The following is a 20,442-nucleotide window of genomic DNA, read 5'->3' as shown; positions in this document are numbered from 1 at the left end:
ACACACATTCATAGCTTTATCTTCAGCTGACAGCTCCTTTAGGGTCTGCCTCAGCTGCAGAGAGCTGACCTGGCTGAGGTCACACCCTTTCCAGGGCATCTTGCATCTGGTGACTGAGCAAGACATGAGTATACAGGCCTAAACATTCTGACCCAACACAGGAAAATGCTGGCAGCCAGAGTGCTCTACCAGATTGGCCAAGGCCCTGTCAGGCCTACTTCCCAGTTTGATATCTCTGCCCTATCTTGTTTCCACCCTACTATGGTTTGAATGTCCCTACCCAAACTCATGTTGAAATTTATATGCCATTGTAGCAGTATTAAGAGGTGATTAGGTCATGAGGGCTCTGCCATCATGAATAGATTAATGTCATTATCATGGAAATGGGTTAGTTATCATGGGAGTAGTCTCCTGATAACAGGATAAGTTTGGCTCCATTTTTTTCTCCATCTTGCCCTTCTGTCATGTTTGGACACAGCAAGAAGGCCTTCACTAGTACTGAGCACTATGCTCTTGAACTTCCCAGTCTTCGGAACCATTAGCCAAATGAAATTCTTTTATTTATAAATAATCCAATCTATGGTATTCTGTTATAGTAGCAGAAAATGGACTAAGACGCTCTCCCCTTTACATGTGTTGATTTTGCCTCTAATAAATATCCTGTACTCTCAACTCTCTTAGCTATCAGCTGTTCCAGAGAATCCAAACTGTGACTCCTCACAGTACTATGCTATAACAAGAATTCAGATGGACATAATTTGCAAGTAGCTCCCAAACTCACAGACCTCTTGTACAGGTTACTGGTTCCGGCTCACCTTAGTTATAATATTAACATTACCATAATGAAACCCTCTATTTTGTACCATTGAATGACTTTGAACTCTATTTATAGTGTCATGGTAGGTTTTTGTTGTGTTGCGTTTTATTCGATAGCATTAATCAATACTTTAATCTTCCTTTCAATTTTTATCAAAAACAAAATATTTTTCCTGATTCTTCAACCTCCCCACCAATAGCTAGGATGAATTGCAGATAGGCAGCCAACTGCCTTTGGGGAAGAAAACAAAATGGTTGCTTCTCCATTGCCTTTTCCCCCTTCTAAATTGGCTAACTGGGGCTTCAGACCTTCTCCAGGGTTGAAGCATAGGAAGACCATTCCCAGAGCAAACCTTGCCCTCTGCTCTCACCATTGGAGGGAGTGTAATTACCTGCCAAATGCTCATTAGGATATCAAATATTTATTGTATCTGGGCAATCCCATTGAATTTCCAATTTAACAATTTGACTTATATAGCTATTTCAGCTTTCTTATGCTTAGAACAATTATCTGTGTCTTTATAGCCTAGGGGTAGGTGGATAGTTTTAATTCAGTCTGTCAATGTAGGTGGCAAAGTTTGCCAGCTTCCCAGATAATTCTTATGGTCAGTGTGCAACACTGAATAGTAACAAGACTCAAAAATCTTCCTTGGAATAGTCATGAGACTTGAAAATGTTGCCTGTGACAGCCTCACCTCATCTTTCTTTTCTCCTTCATGAATCTCAGCCTCCCCACTTAATAAGCTTATGTCCTCGGCCTCTTTATCACTTTTACTCAAAATCCAGGGAATGACGTGATTGGTTCATTCACGTGAAAGCATACAATAAGTGTCGACTTTCTCGTGGGAAAGTTGCATTCTAGTGGACAAGAGAATTCTTGTTTGATTTAAATTCAGAAGAGAAAAAAAAAAAAACATTTAAATATTGACTGGGGAAAATTTTGTGGAGGCCTGCCAGAGGCCTAGATAGAGATATTGCTCCAAAAATCTGACCAGGCAAGAAAAGCTAAGCAAAAGCTTTGATATGTTTCCTCATTAGAGGCTTCCATGAGAAATAGATAATTTTTAGTGTACTGTGAACACAAAGATATAGCATGATTAAAATGCTAAAGTGGAAGAAATGAAGTAGATCATGGGATTGGGAAATTTTTTATTTTCTATATTGGTAAACTAGACAATGGTATCAAATAGAATGCTTTTAGCTGCAAGTAGCAGACTCCCAAACTTCTTAAACAGTAGCTTAAGAACGATGACATTTAATTGTTTCCCGTAACAAGGAATCTATTAGTTCCAGTTTGGGAGCTGCAGTTCAGATGTCTTTAAAGCCCCAAGTTTCCAGCCTTTCTTTTTAGCATCCTTAGAATTTGGCTTTTTATCTTGATGTTTGTGCCTTGTGGTTACAAAACCACGAGGTTGTAGTCATCATAGCCACATTCAGAGGCAGGAGATAGTCAGCTGGCCAGGGAGGCAAGAAAGAACTCCTTGCAAGGGTCATTCTCCTTTTAAAAGTGACAAAAATATATTTTGAAGAACCTATTTCCTCCACAGCAGAGTTTCCCAAAGACTTCATTGGCTAGAACTGGGTCACATGGCTACTCCAAGCTCAGGGAAGGCTGGGAAAGAATCATCTGGTTAACATGAAGGGGAGGGACAGCCATCTCGGCCATAAACAGTCATGATCCACCATTCCCTGATGCCTTCCCCCCAAAAAACTGGAATGTAAAAAAGGATAAGAAATGTCTAATGGGTAGCAGGCCTATAGTGCTTCCACGTCAGCCATGGATTATAATTCACATTTTATATAGTTGCTATCTCATAAGTAGAATATAAATACTATGGAAACAGGAACATCATCATCTTCAATTACTACTGTGCCTTTCACACCAGAGAAAAGTGCCTAGCCCATAGTAGATGCTCAGTAAATATTAGCTGATTTAACTTAATCATTAGGTGATTTCACTGTGCAAACCTCACAGAGTGTGATTACACAAACCTAGATGATATAGTCCACTACACACCTAGGCCATTGCTCCTAGGCTATACGCCTATACAGCATGTCATTGTCATGAGTACTGTAGATAATTGTAATACAATGGCAAGTATTTGTATATCTAAACATAGAAAAGTCACAGTAAAAATATGGTATAAAATATTTTTAAATGGTATATACCTTTACAAGGCACTTACCATGAATGTAGCTTGCAGGACTGGGAGTTGCTCTGGGTGAGTCAGTGAGTGAGTGGTGAGTGAAAGTGAAAGCCTAGAACATTACTGTACATTACTGTAGATTTAATAAATATTGTACACTTTAAACTTATAAAAACATTTTTTCTTTAATAATAAGTTATCCTTAGCTTACTGTAATGTTTTAACTTTATACATTTTTTAATTTTTTTTAACTTTTTGACTCTTTTGTAATAACACTTAGCTTAAAACACAAACACATTTTACAGCAATACAAAAATATTTTGTCTTCATACCCTTATTCTGTAAGGTTTTTTTCTATTAATTTTTAACTTTTTATACTTTCTTGTTAAAAACTAAGACACAAACACACACATTAGCTTAGGCCTACACGGGGTCAGGATCATCAATATCACTGTCTTCCACCCCCACATCTTGTCCCACTGGGAGGTCTTCAAGGGCAATATGACAGCATGGAGCTGTCATCCCCTGTGATAACAATGCCTTCTTCTGGAATACCTCCTGAAGGATCCACGTGTTACAGTTAACTTTTTTTCTATAAGTAGAAGGAGTATTCTCTAAAATAATAATAAATAGTATAGTACATACATAGACCAGTAACATAGTTGTTTATTACCATTATCAAGTATTATATACTCTACATAAATTACAGTCATACTTTTGTATGACTGGCAGCGCAGGTTTGTTTACACTAACATCACCTCACACACGTGAGTAATGAACTGTGCTAAGATGTTATAATGGCTATGAATTTTTTTTATCTCCATTATCATCTTATGGGACCACCATTGTATGTGGTCTATCACTGAGCAAAACATCATTGACTATATAGCTTTAGAAAGAAAGCATACATAGAATTAGTTCTGATAGACAATGCACTCTTTTAATTCATTCATTCATTTATTTAAAACTTATCTATCTCTTACCAAGTGTCATGTACTTTAAGAACTGGGCATAGTAAGCAAACTAACCCTATAGCAAGTGAACAAAAAATTAATTTACATTGTAGACTCAACACCATTGCAACATTTAGGAAGTGTCAAATAACTAATCCATCTTAGATGTGAATTTTTATTTGACAGTCTCTTGGTTCAGAATGCATGGAGATATGCTGTGCTGTGTGTAGTCATTTACCAGTGAAGCTCTTTTGCAAGGAACCTGGAGATGAACAAGGAATCTCGAAGCATTCAAATATTTCCTCTGTCCCTTTCAAAGCAAAGCCAAACACAGCACCATATGCCAGAAACCCAGACTACAGAAGAAGACAGGATCTTCTAAGAGTATCCATAGCCTCCCCAAACAACAAGCCTAATGACTGTCAGTTGAGCCTAACTGCGTCCGAAGAGGAAACAGTTGGGACGTGACAGCTTTGCGTCAGTGGTTTGGGGCAGTAGCAGAAATGCTGGGATGGTGTGCTTTGGAGAGGCTTGTCTGCTTTTTAACTTTATGCCATGATACCGCCATCACGATTTTTTTGACAGTCCTGGGGAAAAAATGCAAACAGAACTGACCTCTCTTCGGCAGCTCTGTAACCGTGGGGCTTGTGTAGGCAGATTGGCATCTGCAGGCACATCTTTAGCAAGTTGGCAGCCTCCGTGCCCTTTGCAGGTTGCAATCAAACCTGCCTTCTACAGCAGCCTCTTTCTGGTTGATTAACTTTAATGTAATTTTAATTAAAAACCACAGTGTCAAAGGGTTTAGCTACTCGAGAAATGAGCACAGACTGCGGCCCAGTGGCAGCAGTCACTTGGAAAATGGAAATGTGTCCTGACAATGTTGTGCAGGGGCCAGATAAACAGGGTTGCTGCAGTGCTCCGCTCACATGCAGGAAACAGGCAAGGGAACATCAGAACCAAGAGACCGGCTTGTACATCAAGGGGTTCTAATGTATGAATTTCAGGTGCCATCCACATTTTTTGAGAGCTTGTTCAGTCCTGGCACAAAATATCCTCTACAATGGCTGGCTGTGACCATTCTGTTCTCCTCCTGGCACTTTGGTCTCTAAATCGGCACACAAATCTGGTTTAAACATGAATCAAATTTCAGACAGGATAAAAAGAGCCAGACCTTACTGTATTATTCAAGTGTAGAACTTCTCTTTTTTTCACTATACATATTTTATGGGAGACAGGGAATTCTAAATGCCAGAAATAAACTTTTCTTTCAAGGAAAGACTTTCTTTGGGATAATATGACTCCTTGACTACTTTACAAATGGTGCCAAGGAACTATGACAGACTTCTTTCAGAAAGATTGCTGCATTACTTGATTGGAAGAATGAGAGGAGATAATCTTGCAAATGTGTTTGGTCATGGTAGGTTTAGAAAATAGATTTTATTTACTTGATCTTCTTATGCATTAAAGTAGAAATCATTATTTTAAAATTTCTGGTTATCCTGAAGATACTACCGTTTTAAATGCCTGCTTTCCTTTAATTTTCTTGTTGATGTTAAGTAATGCTCAGAATAAAGGACTGAAATGTTGTCCTACGTGGGAGAAGTATTTTATTAATGCCAGTGGAATGAATGTGTCTATTCCATGCTGAAATGCCCTTTATTCTTCCTCAATGTAGCTAATTTTTCAGGGCACAACTCTCAGGAGAACACCTAGTGACGTCAATTCTTCAGAGGAGAATTTCCTCCACCAGGTTTGTGGGACGCTGGGGCTGCTTTGCTGACAGATGGGGCCGGTACAGGTGGGCCCAGAGCCATCTGAACAGAAGGGGCCCCTGGACCCTGACAGAGAGGATAGACAGAACGGTGGGGGAGAGTTTAGGGCAGTGGACAGGGAGGGGAGAGAGGAGGCATAGAGGATTTCTACACTGAATCCAGCAGAGAGGAAGAAAAGCAAAAACAAGCAGATGGGTGGACAGGGAGAAGTGATTTGAATTGTATAACTTGCTTAAGAAACTAATAAAAAACAATCTCTGGGGGACTTCACTGCAGGCAATTTTGGAAAATTAGAAATTTATCTAAGATTGCCAAAGTAAAGAAAAATAAATATGAAATAAAAATATGAAAATGAATGGTGTGTGAGCTTGCATGATGAATCCTCTGCAGGTCCCTATACATATCCAGGTAGAGAGAATCATTCTTTTGCTATTTCTGGTGATAAAGAGCTATTATTATCTCTCTCTCATCTCAAGTGCTTTCTCCATTAAAAGACAAAATAGAATTTTGATTGCCAGTGCAGCAGATGACATAAGTGATCAAAATGGACATACTGAAAATTTATTATAATGCATTTATAAGGTTCCTTTGATGACAATTTTTAAAAAAGAAAAAAGCCCTATGAAAGTAGGATCTGAAGAACTTAGACCAGAATATCCAAAAGCATCTTCTCTAGAATATTATTTTTTCAGGATATTTAAACACGTATTTTGGAAAACTAGTTCTATGGCAAAATAAATGTGGGGACTGAGTTACATGTCAAACAGATTTTTTTTTTTTAACTGCTGCACTTTGCAGGGTCTTCATGGGCTCTGTAACATATGCACATCTTCTCTGACTTTGATCATGTGAAAAGCATTTTTTTGAGGATAGTTTATAAGGTACACACCTTAGAAAACAAACTCTCTTGAACGAGCCAAAGGCACATGAGACTTTGTCATTGCCAAGGAGGTTATCTGAGTGGGTACATTTACAAAGGATGCAAATCTGCATTTGCATTGCAGCTTGTGTTTGACAATGGGCTGACATTGGCTATTCAGCAGGAGTCATTTTTGTATCTAACAATATAAATCAAAATGCTAAAAACACTTTATTTGCAGTTGATTATAGCAGTGGTGTTGTTTTTACCTATTTTGCAGTACAGATTTTTTAATTAAAAAAAATTAAAAACAGCTTTATTGAGGTACAGTATACATTTTGAATTAAAGAGTTTGTCTTTGGTTAGAAGTGGTGAGAAAAGACATTTTCTAAAAATTACAGTCTAACCACTGACTGCAGTGGATGCTGGCCATATACACCACTGTACTTGTGTGTTCCAGCTGAATGCCAAGTCTGCCCCTGAATTTTTCCTTGGTCTCCATTTACAATTTTCAATATCTTCACGTTATTTGAACAACATGTATGAGAGCAGAGACAGGTCTGGTTTTGCTCACTACTGTGTCCCTAACACTTACCATGTAGTTTGAATTCAACAAATATTATTAGAACTAATGAATTGTCCCTCTGGTTAATGTTGAATACTCATGACATATCAGAAAGCATGAGAGCTAGCACCAAACAATGTTGGAGATAACTTTACTAAACATCGTCAGCTAAAATGGTGATTTTTTTTCTGTTTTTTCTTTTATTAGAAGTAATTTTGAGCACCAGTGACCTGCAAATCACTCTGCTATGAACCCTGGTAGATAAAAAGATGAATGCAAGAAGAGCAAGACTCTTTAGGGAACATATCATCTGGTGGATGTGGCTTTAGTACACGAGAGTGGGTAGGGATAGAGAAGGTGGGAATTGGGCGGTGTGGGATGAGTACAAAATTAGCTATGCTGAAGCTCATGCTTCCAAATGGAGAAAAGGCATCCTCTGTGAGCACATAGAGTTCAGGTTTTTGGGAGATGGCTCAACTGGTGTAAAAGGAACCCAGCATTTCTCCTGCTAGATTATAACAATAATCCCCCATTTGCATAACACATTTTCACAATATCGCACTTAATCCTTGAAATAGCTCTGGGTGATAGATATTTTTATTCTAATTTTATAGACAAAGAAATGGAGTCTCAGAGAGGTTAAGGTCTTCATGACCCTATACCTAGTAGGCTCATGGTTGAACAGCTGGTCTGTCTCTTAAGTTCTCAGTCCTGTGTCCTTTTCATCAGCATAATCACCTTTAAAGCATGTGGTTTTATCTTCCCCAGAGTTCCCAATGTAGTGCTTACCAAGTGAAGTTACCCAATTAGTACAAATCATTTCATTTATGCCCAGGGGTCATGTTTGATGATACTACATATAGTATAAGCACCTTACTTTTTATTCCTCAAGCACCTTTATATATCTAGTAAGTAGTAATAATATTTGTTTTCATTACTGAACATAGCCAGGGGCACTACTATGCACTTTTCATATGTTATTTGCCTGTCTCCTTCATCAACCTAAAATTTCTTGAAGGGAGATAGTATATGCTATTCATCTTTGAATCTTAGAAATTTGATTCACTTGAAGTAAAAGTTATGCTCTACCTTTCAAGTGCTATAGGCCATTTCCCAAGTATCTTAAACATTTTTCAGGACTATAGAGATATTGCCACACACAAACTAGATTGATATCTAGTCTTAGGAAAAAAATCGAGGTTCATGAATAGTTTAATTTTGTAATTTCAAAATAGCCTGATTGTTGGTCTCTGTTGGATTATAAGCTTCATAAGGATAAAGCAATGTTTGCCTCTTATATTCCCTTTCCTTCAGCATTTTTTTTTTACCTGGAACATAGCAGGTACATAATAATTATTCACTGAATGATTAACACCACTATTTTTTCTCTTAGGGGAAGATATGATTTTGGTAATGCTTGAGGAAGAACATGGAAGTGAATACTAATAATAGAGCTTTTTTTTTTTTGCAGATTAATTTTATTGCTAACCTGATATGTGTGAATGTTGAAAAAAATATATCATGGAGCTTCCCTGATACTCAATGAACCTAGAAAGCAGAAATGAGGAGTCTAACTCTAACTGATATTTGTCATCAGCCAATAAAACAGAATGGCAAAACCAGATTTGGGGAGACAATCATTATTTTTGTAATATTTGGGGTTTAGCATTATGAAGTCTTATTATTACATATCCATCAAACTTCTATGTACTGAGTATACAAGTACAAGGCTTGGATAAGAGGGACTAAGCATGAAGCACACACTTAGAGCCAAGGATCCTATGCTAGATATTTTTTACTTCCATAATGTAATTTCATCAACATAATTTATCAGGATAGGTATTGGTCATGTCTTATAGATTGGGGAAACTAAAGTTCAGAGAGACAGCTAACTGGCATAAGTTTTAAGTTCAACCTGGTAAGTAGTAAAATCTGCTTGACAAAAAGCTGGATATAATAACAAAGGCAGACAATGCAACAGAAAGATCATGGAAAGAGAAATTCAAAGAGAGCCCTGCCAAAACTAATCATCCCAGGTTGCCTGTGCACATGCTCAAGACTGCACCCTTAAAAAATAACATCAGAGACTACACATTACAAGGGTAATAAATCTCAATAAAATAGGTTAACCAACTCACTAAAAAAACCCAAACAACCAAACAACAACAAAAGCCCTGAAGAGGGGGAGGTGAATTAGTATCCAGGGTTGCTATAATAAATTTCCAGTTTCCAACAACAACACAAAATCACAAGACATGCAAAGAAACAGAAAATTGTGATCTGTATATAGGAAAAAAGGAGGCAACAAAAACTGACTGTGAGAGAGCCCAGGTGACAGATTTAACAAACACTTCAAAGGAGCCATTGTAAATATGTTCAAATAACTAAAGGAAAGTATGTCTAAAGAACTAAAAGAAGATATGATGACAATGTCTAATCAAATAGAGAATATCACTAAAGAGATTAAAAATTACATAAAAAGAACCAAATGGAAATTTTGGAGTTGAAAAGGATACCAAATTAAAAAATTCACTAGAGAGGGGTCAATTGCAGTTTTGAACAGGCAGAAAAAAGAAGTGAACTTGAGGATAGATGAATAGAGGTGATACAATCTGAAGAATAGAGAGAAAAAAATGAAGAAAAATGAACAAAGACTTAGAAAAATGTGGGATACTATTAAGAGCATCAACATTTCACTATAGAAGTACCAGAGGGAGAAAAGAGAAATAAAGAAACAGAAAAAATATTTGAAGAAACAATAACTGGAACCTTCCCCAATTTGCTGAAAAATGTTGAACTACACATCCAAAAAGCTTCATGAACTCTAAGTAAGATAAGCACAAAGAAATTTATATCCAGACACATTATGGTAAAAATGCTGAAAAACAAAGACAAAGAGAAAATCTTGAGAATATCAAGAGAAAATCAATTTAGCACATACAATAGAACTCCAATAAGGTAAATAGCTTACTTCACATCAGAAACAATGGGGTTCAGATGGCAGTGAACCTTCTGGACCCCTTACGGTTGACCCTTGAACAATATATGGGGTTAGGTATGTCAACCCCCCACTCACTCAAAAATCCATATATAACTTTTGACTCTCCAAAACTTAACTTCAAATAACCTACTGTTGACCAAGAGCCTTATTGATAATATAACCAACTGATTAACACACATTTTGTATGTTATATGTATTATATACTGTATTCTTACAATAAAATAAGCTACAGAAAAGAAAATATTATTAAGAAAATCATGAGGAAGAGAAAATGTATTTACTGTTCATTACATGAAAGTAGATCATCATAGATGTCTTCATCCTCATTATTTTCATATTGAGTAGACTGAGGAGGAGGAGGAAGAGATGGGGTTTGTCTTACTGACTCAGGGGTGGCAGAAGTGAAAGAAAATCCATATGTAAGTGGACTTCATAGAGTTCAAGCACATGTTGTTCAAGAGTCAGCTGTATTAAAAGTGCTGAAAGAAAAAAACCTGTAAACCAAAAATCTTATGTTCAGTGAAACTATCTTTCAAAAATGAAGATGAAATAAAAACATTACCAGACAAACAAAAAAACTGACAGGAGTTATGCTACATAATGTAGCATACGAGAAATACTAAAGGAAATTTTCATGCAGAAAGCAAATAATTTCAGACAGTGATTTGAATTCATTTTTATAAAACACTAATAAAAGTAACTGAAAAGACAGGATAAATCCATATTTGTTCTCTTTCAGTATCCTCAGTGATTTAAAAAGTAACTTAATGAATCTATGTGTATAATTAAACTGTTGGGCCAATAACATATAAAAATGTAATATATTTGACACATTACAAAGTAGGTGGGCGATGGTAAAACCATGTTGTAGTAAGAAAATGACACCCGATGGCAAATTGAATGCACAGAAACAAATGGAAAAAACAAGAAACATTTAGAAAGAAGGTTAGTTTAACAAACTATAAGTATGTTCTTGTTCTCCTTTCTTTCTTCAGCTTCTTTAATAGACATAAAGTTATATAAAGTAATAATTATAACAATGTATTGTTCAGTTTGTAACATATATGAATGTAATATGTAACAATAATAGTACAATAAAAGCAAAGAGAATGGAATTGTATAGGAGCAACATTTCTATAGCTCACTGAAATCAAGACACTATACATCTGAAGTAGGTTGTAATAAGATGTATATGCTAAGCTTGAGAGCAACCACTAAGAAAATAAGTAAAAAAAATCATTATAGGAATTAAAATGTCACAATAGAAAATGCTCACTCAATGCAAAACATAGTAGCAAAAGAGGAACAGAGGAACAAAAAAGATGTGAGACATATAGAAACCTAAAAGCAAAATGGAGAGTATAAATCCAATTATATCAATAGAAACATCAAATGTGAATAGATTAAACAATCCAACCAAAAGATATAGACTGGATATAAAACATGATGCAACTGCAATGCTTTCTACAGGAGACAAAATTTAGATACAAAGACACAAATTGTTGAAAGTAAAAGTGTGGACAAAGACCATACACAGAGCAAACACATGAAACCTGGAGTGTCTGTAATAATGTCAGACAAAAGAGGCTTTAAAAATGCCAGTAGAGATAAAGGAGAACATTTGGTTATGAACAAAAGGTTAATCAATCATGAAGATATAACAATGATAAACACAGAGAGACTCCAAAACAAAACCTCAAACTACATGAAACAACCAATGACAGAATTTCAAGTAAAAATGTACAATTCCACAACAACTGTTGGAGGCTCTAATAGTCCAATTTAAATAATGGATAATACAACTAGGCAGAAGATCAACAAAGAAGCAAAAGATTTGAAAAACATGATATATAAACTACAATCTACATCTATAGAACATTCCACTGAACAAGAGCAGAATACAAGTTCTTCTCAAGTGCTCATGAAACATTCTCCTGGATAAACTATATTCTAGGCCATAATACAAACCTCAATATTTTTAAAAGGACTGAAGTCAAAGTACGTTCTTTGATAACAATGGACTGAAAGTAGATACCAATAGCATAAAGAAATGTGGGAAAATCACAAATACGTAAAAATTAATCAACATTTCTAAATAACAATAGGGTCTAAAAAAAAAAACCTCAAGAGGAGTTAGAACATTTTTTGAGATGAACGAAAATGAATACTCAACATACCAAACTTATAGGATGCAACTAATCCAGTGCTGAGAGAGAATTTTATAGCAATAACTGCTTATAATAGAAAAGAGAAAATGTCTCAAATAAGTAAGTTCTACTTCAAGAAACTAGAACAAGAAGAACAAACTAAACCCAAAGCTAGCAGAAGGACAGCATTAATAAAGAATAGAATCAAATGAATAAAATGGAAAATAAAAAAAAGCAATAGAGAGAAATCAAGAAAGCCAAAATTGGGTCTTTGAAAAGATCAACAAAATTGATAGGTTGTTAGCTAGACTGAGCAACAGGGAAAAATAAGAGAGAATATTCAAAATACTAAAGTCAGGAATAAAAAGTAGAACATTAATACCAATCTTACAGAAATAAAAACAGATTATAAGGAATGCTATATATGCATATGAAAAATTAGATAATCTAAATGAAGTGGATGAATTCCTAGAAAGACACAAACTACTTAAACTTATTCAAGAATTAGCAGAAGATCTGAGTATACCTTTAAACAGTAGAGAGAGAGAATTAGTAATCAAAAAATTTTCTACAAAGAAAGCCCCGGCCCAGATGGTTTTACCGGTGAATTCTATCAAATGTTTAAAGAACAATTAATAATCCTTCAAAACTATTTCAAAAAACAGAAGAGAAGGTATATCTCACTCTATGAGGCCAGTGTTATTCTGATAGGAAAACCAGACTAAGACATCATAAAAAAAGAAAATTACAGACCAACATCTCTTATAAATATAGATGCAAATATTCTTAACAAAATAGCATTATACCTAATCCTGCAACATATAAAAAGGATTATACACCATGACTAAGTGAGATTTATCCCAGCAATGTTAGTTTGGTTTAATATTTGAGAACCAATGAATGTAATACACCAATAGAGTAAGTTCCAAAAATCATATGATCTTTAAACCATAGCAAAAACATTTGACAAAATTCAATGCCACTTCATAACAAAAACACTCAAACTAAGAATAGAAGGAAACTTTCTGGACCTGATAATGTGGATCTACAAAAACTCATAACTAACGTCATACTTAATGGTGAAAGACGGAGTGTTTTTCTGCTAAGATTAGGAGCAAAGCAAGGATATGTGCTGTCACCACTTCTATTAACATTTGCTAAAGTTTCTAGTCTGGAAAACTAAGCAAGAAAGTGAAATAAAAGGCATCTTGATGGAAAATAAAATAGTGAAACTACATTTGCAGATGACAATAATCTTGAACACACAAAATCCTAAGGAATTCACTAAAACTATTAGAACCAATAAACAAGTTCAGTAAAATTTCGAGGTATAAGATCAATACACAAAATGAATTGTCTTAATAATACTATATACTTACAATGAACAATCAGAAAATAAAATCAAGAAAACATTTCTATTTACAATGTCAGAGAGAGTAACATACTTAGTAATAATTTCAACAGAAGGAGTATAAAACTTACATTCTGAAAACTATAAAATATTTGTTGAAATAAATTCAATAAAGCCTAAACAAATGGAAAGACTTCTTATGTTCAAGGATTGGAGAACTTAACATTATTATTATTGCAACACTCCCCAAATTGATCTATGGATTCAATACAATTTCAATAAAGATCCTAGCTGACTTATTTGTAGATATTGACAAGGTGATCCTAAAATTCATATGAAAATGCAAATCACCCAGAATACTCCTCACCCCCAAAAAATCTTGTAAAAGAAAGGACAAAATTGGAGAACTCACAAATGGTGGTAGGGCAACTGGATATCCAAGTACAAAAGATGAAGTCAAATCCCTATCTCAGACCATATATAAAAGTTAACACAAAATGGACAAAAGATTTTATCTCTGTGGTCTTCCTCTCCAAAATTCACATCCCAATCTAATCATGAGAAAAACAACACATTCTAAAAAAAGGAATTCATACAATATACCTTGCCAGTATTCTTCAAGACTGTCAGGCCATGAAAAACAAGGAAATCCTGAGGAACTGTCATAGCCATGGAGACATGACAACTAAATGTAATGTGGTATCCTGGATGGGATCCTAGAAAAGAAAAAAGACATTAAGTAAAAACCAAGGAAATCTGAATAAACCATGAAATTTAGTTAATTATAATGTATCAGCTCTGGTTCATTAATTGTAACAAATGTATCATGCTGATGCAAGATGTTAATAATAGGGGAGATGGTGTGTGGGGTATATGTAAACTGTATCATCTTCCCAATTTTTATGTAAATCTAAAACTGTTCTAAAAATAATGGTTATTGATGAAAAAATAGTCCAAAAACTTAAAGAGCTAAAACTATAAAACTCTTAGAAGAAAGCATAGGCATACATCTTCATGGCCTTAGATGATGCAATGATTTTTTAGGTAAAATACCAAAAGCATAAACTACACACACACACACACACACACACACACACACACACACACAAAAGCAAACACATAAATGGAGATAAATGAAACATCATCAATTTTCATGCCACTTTTCCTGCCGTCTTCCTGGTTTCTCCTACTGATGCTTCTGCAACAAATCATTTACACACCAATCCTTGTCTTGGGATCTATTTCTGCAAAACTTAACCTAAGTCAGACACTACTTCCTGCACTCTCCCTCCTACCCAAGCCCAATACCTTTAGCCCAGTAGGCTCTTGAATGCTTAAAGAATTACCTTGACCACTAATAAATTGATTGTCTATTTTTCTTTAATGTAAAGTTTTTTATTTTATGTAGATTGTTCCCATTGTAGGAATAATATAGACTCATAGAACAATAAATCAGGCAATAAACTAAAAATCACTGTGCATTTTGGCTCCATGGCTGCTGACCTTCCTATTCTTGTTCTGGGCATTTGTCCTGACCTTGCTTCTATTCTTATATTAATGGAATTGGGGGCAGCTCCCATCACCACCTCCAATTATGTTCCAGGGTTTTTATAGGGTTCTTAGAGAGTAACCCGTTGTATACTTTGCAAGGGAGTCAGTACCTCCTGTCATTCATGTCAGGGGGAGTTTCCTGCTTCCATGTACACACTTCTTCCAGAGGTTGGATATAGACTTGGTTCTTTGATACAATTCCTTGTACTGCCATGATTCAAGTATCATAATTCTGGCACAGTGAGAGAAAGCCATCTGTTTCAAAATTCTTTTTGTCATTTCTGCCAGGAGGCATAGCAAAACTTCTAGTAGCCTGTCATGAGGTTCAGAGTTTATAGTTGGGTACAACCTCTTGCTAGCAAATGAGATCTAAACCTGCTAAATTTCTACTATTCTGCATTGAAGTTGCTTTCTTCTAGCTCCTAACTCTTGAACAAAATATTAATAGTTATGTTGGCAAACATACTTAAAGAAAAGGCATGTGTCATTAGTAATCATGCTGTTAATCTCTAATAAATATGGCTCAATCATTTTAAGTTTTAGAAATTATAAGAGCTACCGGTACATTTCAAGGTCTAGAATGCAGAAAATGTTTATGGCTGTAGCTCTTATGGTGGTACTATGTCTAGCACATAGCTAGTATCCAGTAAGTAATCATTATTGTTTTTTTATCTTCCCTCTCCACTATATACTTCCATTTGGTTTCCGAGTCTTACTGATTCTATTTTGGAAATATTTTGAACCTAACTTCTGTTTTTGTCAATAAAAATATTTAAGTCTAAGTAAGCTCTTATTCTGGAAATATATTACTGGATAGCCACTCCAAATCTCAGTGGCTTAAGCACAAGCCATTTTATTATATCTCATTATTTTGTGAATCAGTAGTTCACACAAGAGTTGGCTGGATGATTCTCCTGCTCCACTTAGTCTTCCAGTGGTATTTAGCTGACCTGGTCTGGTGGATCCAAGATGGTTTCTTTCATGGACCTTGTAGACTGTGGCTTCTCCATGCAATGTAGTTGGCTTTCTCATGTGATAACTCAGGGCTCCCATAGACTAGCAATCCCCAATATTTTTGGCACCAGGGACTGGATTCATTGAAGACAATTTTTCCCATGGATAATGGGGCAAGGGAGGCAAAGATCTGCAGCTCTGTTCCCTAACAGGCAGTACTGTTCCACGGCCATGGGGTTGGGGACCGCAGGAATATACCAAAGTACAAGTTGCCAGTCCACTTAATGGCTAGGCCTGGAATAGGTATAGCATCACTTGGGTTATAACCTATTAGACAAAGCAGTTAGCGATTCAAAAGGAGAGGGTTGGACCCTCTACTCTATTCAGCTGTTTTGAATGGGCTGTAGCCCTCATTTCCTGCCTGACATAGTACCACACACTCTTCCAACCACAGCCCATCAATCATACTCCTATGAAATTATCATTCTATTAAAGAAAAAAATTAATCCCTGATTATTTTCCTTCCACACTTAACACTACTTATTGTCTGGCTGCTGCCTGTGTGATTACGATCAAGTACACGAAACTTTTCACAATCTGGTACCAATCTGTATTCCAAACATCACTTCCCAGACCTTCCTCTGTAAGAACCTCTACCAGTCTCAAAACATGCCATGTTCTTTCAGGACTCCATGCCATGCACAAACGTTTTCCTCTGCCTGAAATTCTCTTCCCCACTCCACCTCCACTCCTTTTGCCTTCTTGCCTTCCCTAGGTAGAAGCTTCCTTAGTCAGTTTGGGCTGCTATAACCTATTACCATAGACTGGGTGGCATAAACAACAAATGTTTATTTCTCACAGTTCTGGAGGCTGGGAAGTCCAAGATCAAGGTTCTGGCAGATACAGTATTCCTCAGCCTGAAATAGTTGTTTTACCTCCCTTAGTATGAGCTGTGTTACATACTCTTGAAAATATATTTTCTATTTTTTAAATCAGTCATTTTGTTGCTAGAATAGAAGAGATAGTTGGAGATGAAGAATGGGTGATTGTCTTAGTCTTTTGGGCTCTATATAAAATACTTCAGACTGGGTAACATAACAGAAATTTACTTCTCACAGTTCTGGAGGCTGGTTAAGTCCAAGATCAAGGTGATGATGGGGTCTTGCTGATGTGGGCACTGTACATCTGTGCTACATCCTCACACAACAAACAACCTCCTTCAAGCCTCTTTTATAAGGGCACTAATCCCATTTGTGAAGGGTACACCCTCATGAGTTAATTGCCTCCCCAAAGGCCTTCCTTCTTAATACTATCATATTGGGGATTAGGTTTCAACATATAAATTTTGTGGGAACACAAACATTCAGACCATAGCAATGTTAATTAGGATGAATGTTCATTTCACTTTCCCTACAATCCCTGCTTATGCTTTCTAAACCTTATGTAATTAATAATAGAATATCCTTTCATTCTCCAAAGTGTTCTGGTTTGGATAATGAATTATGCAGTTACCCTAATGACAGTTGACTAGATAAATTCATTCTTACTGCATAGGACCAGCATAGGTAATTGCAGCAGCTCTCAAACTTTTGACCAAAACTCATAGGAAGAAATGCATTTGTTTATCATGACACAGTATACACACACACACACACACACACACACACACACACACACACACACACACATACTGCCTAAAGCAAAATTTTCAGGAAATGATAGTTGGATATTTTAAAATCTAATTCAGTCTATTTTTGATTTAAACACTCTAGTCATAATACATTAAATTGACTTCCTGCCCCACAGCTTGTAAAATACTCATATTTTAGATGTGTTTTAAGGTCATAGCACATGCCTTATGATTCTTTTACTTTGTGAGTTGCCAATCTTCTTTAAACAACACTCTCTTTATCTGTAAAATAAATATTAATACCTACCTCAAGGTGGCAGAGAGAGTTAACTGAGATGATATGGTTAGAGAATATGGAACCTAGTTGACACTTAATAAATGTTAGTTTCTTCTCTCCCCTCTTCTGCTTCTAAACCAGCAGGTGACAGCTGAGGTTCATGGGTTTTTAGCAGTGAAACAATATTGTTTCTAACTAGCTGATCTCTAAAGTTTGATCAGAGTGTTTAGCCACTGATAATGCATCTGTTACTTCCATGTTCAACTAATAAAGTCCTTTTCAATAACTTCTGGTAAACTCCATCACAGTAGCACCTGCAGCTTCTCAAAAAAAAAAAACAAAAAACAACAACAACAAAAAAAACAAAAACAAAGAGAGAAAGAAAGAGTAAAAACAAAATCATGATGAAGATAAAAAAAAGAACACTTTTTATTGAAGAGTGGAGGGTCAGGAGAAATTGATTATAATGATGAATATGACAGACAGGGCCCATGCTTTGGTTTCTGTTCTTGAACTAACAGTTTTCAACATGTAACTATTCCAATAGCTAAAGAATTTCTTTCAATGTCATCTTACTTCTTTATTTTTTTTATTTCAGCATATTATGGGGGTACAAATGTTTAGGTTACGTATATTGCCTTTGCCCCACCTGAGCCCATTCTACTAAGTGAAGAATTTCTTTTGAATGTTAGCCTTAGCAATAAAACAATAAACAGAAGCATGGTTTTCCCAACAGTGATGAATTTGTTTTATGTATTAGATGTGAAAGAAGAATATAAATGAATATTCCCTCTCATATACATATAATATATATATATATTATATGTATATATATTATATATATATTGGAGAGTATATATATATTATATGTATATATATATTATATATATATATTGGAGAGTATATATATATTATATGTATATGTATCAGATGCTCCACAGGAGGACTAATGGAAGAAGATGGAGCCCAAGAAAGTACCCAGTAATCCAGAGAGACCAAAGAAGTGATGAGGTCAAGCATCCTACCTCCGGGCTGCCAGAATCCAGGCATGATTCCAGAGTCCTCTGGTTTTCACTGTGTCATGGGAAGGAGGTGCCCCCTGTGCACAGTTTTTCTGCATTGATTGGCTTCTCTGAACCTAAGGAGGCCATAAGCGTGGTGGAGGCAAACCAGCTTCAGTGATTTCAGTTTGAGCCCCTGGGCCCAGGCTGGGTTGAAATCCCCCTTGAATGCAATGCTCAGCAGGCATCCCATCACTGCACGACTCAAAGGTCATCTTGTCTCCTCATCCTGCAATCGAGTCTTTTGACTCTGTCTTGTTCAGTTGTTTTATCTCAGTGATTTTAAGTCTCCAAAGAGTACTCTTGCAACTCTCTTGTAGGCAGGAGCCCATCTTCTTTTTCTGAGCAATCCAGAATCCCTACACAGTGCTCCCTGTGCAAGGGGTGCTCAATAAATGGTGCTGATAATTAAGTCACTCACTCAACAAATATTTTTTGAGTGTCCTAGTGACCAAGACAAAGTTATTATTGACCTTCAAATCACCAAATCTAATGACCATTTCTTACTGTCCATCCTCCTCTACTTTTGATATCTTGTAGGCCTCCCATGGTCTACCTCCATTTCTCAGACTTGCTGCCCTGTCTTCCCTGACAAACTTTCCCTTTTCTCTTCACCATTTTCAACAATTGTAAGGAGTTGAGTCTCTTCTCAATAGTACACAGTTAGTTTGATTTAGATCCAGGACTAGAACCTAGGCCTGTACATAATCAAATATCACAGCCAAATCGTGATGTTTCTATTCATGGGGAGGAAACCCAGATGGGCTCTCTCACAATACATGCTCCCAAATCAAAGAACATTTTTTCCCCTAAGGACATTGTTAGGACATTGTCTAGCTAAAAAATATTCAGACCAAACTCACTCCTTTACCTGCCCTAGGCAAATGGGAAAATTCAGTGTTTGAGCCATTTACCCAAGAGAGTAATCCATGCTGGAAATTTTGCTTAAAGTATTCTTTTAAAAGGCCCTTCTGTCTTTATTATGACGATAAGATTGCTGAGTCTGCCCAAGCATATGAGGTTGCAAAGAATATTTCTTTTTATTCAGTCCTTGCATTCTTTATATAATGAAAGGATTCTTGGCACATAGTTGGCAATTACTATCTAGGTTTTCTGCATAACATAGGTTTTTTAAATTAAGCTTTTAACTCAATAGACATCAGGCTCCAATGAAAATACATGTGGGCTAACACGAGCAGAAATAAACACAATTCTAATCAATTTAACTGTTGACAAAAGCATGTAGTTTCGTTGCTTGCGGCCAAAGTTTTAAGAGTGGACTCTGATTTCTTGCAGGAACACCCCTCATTTATGTGTGCAAATAGGGTAATTAAGTGTCCAATTACCAGATTTGCATT

At 36.1% G+C, this 20,442-nt stretch overlaps 1 long non-coding RNA gene across 1 annotated transcript in view; it reads left to right on the top strand.

Annotated features, from left to right (window-relative positions):
• LOC105883454 (uncharacterized) overlaps positions 1–8,713 on the top strand; it is a 49,469-nt gene extending 40,756 nt beyond the window's left edge. The window contains exons 5-6 of the long non-coding RNA XR_012912783.1: positions 7,320–7,454; positions 8,584–8,713. This is a non-coding gene — a long non-coding RNA (uncharacterized LOC105883454). The remainder of the gene's footprint in view (positions 1–7,319; positions 7,455–8,583) is intronic.
• The last annotated feature ends 11,729 nt before the right edge of the window (positions 8,714–20,442 follow it).

Source organism: Microcebus murinus, chromosome 1, assembly GCF_040939455.1.
Source record: "Microcebus murinus isolate Inina chromosome 1, M.murinus_Inina_mat1.0, whole genome shotgun sequence".
Classification (NCBI taxonomy): Eukaryota; Metazoa; Chordata; class Mammalia; order Primates; family Cheirogaleidae; genus Microcebus; species Microcebus murinus.
This window is presented reverse-complemented; position numbering and strand designations above follow the sequence as displayed.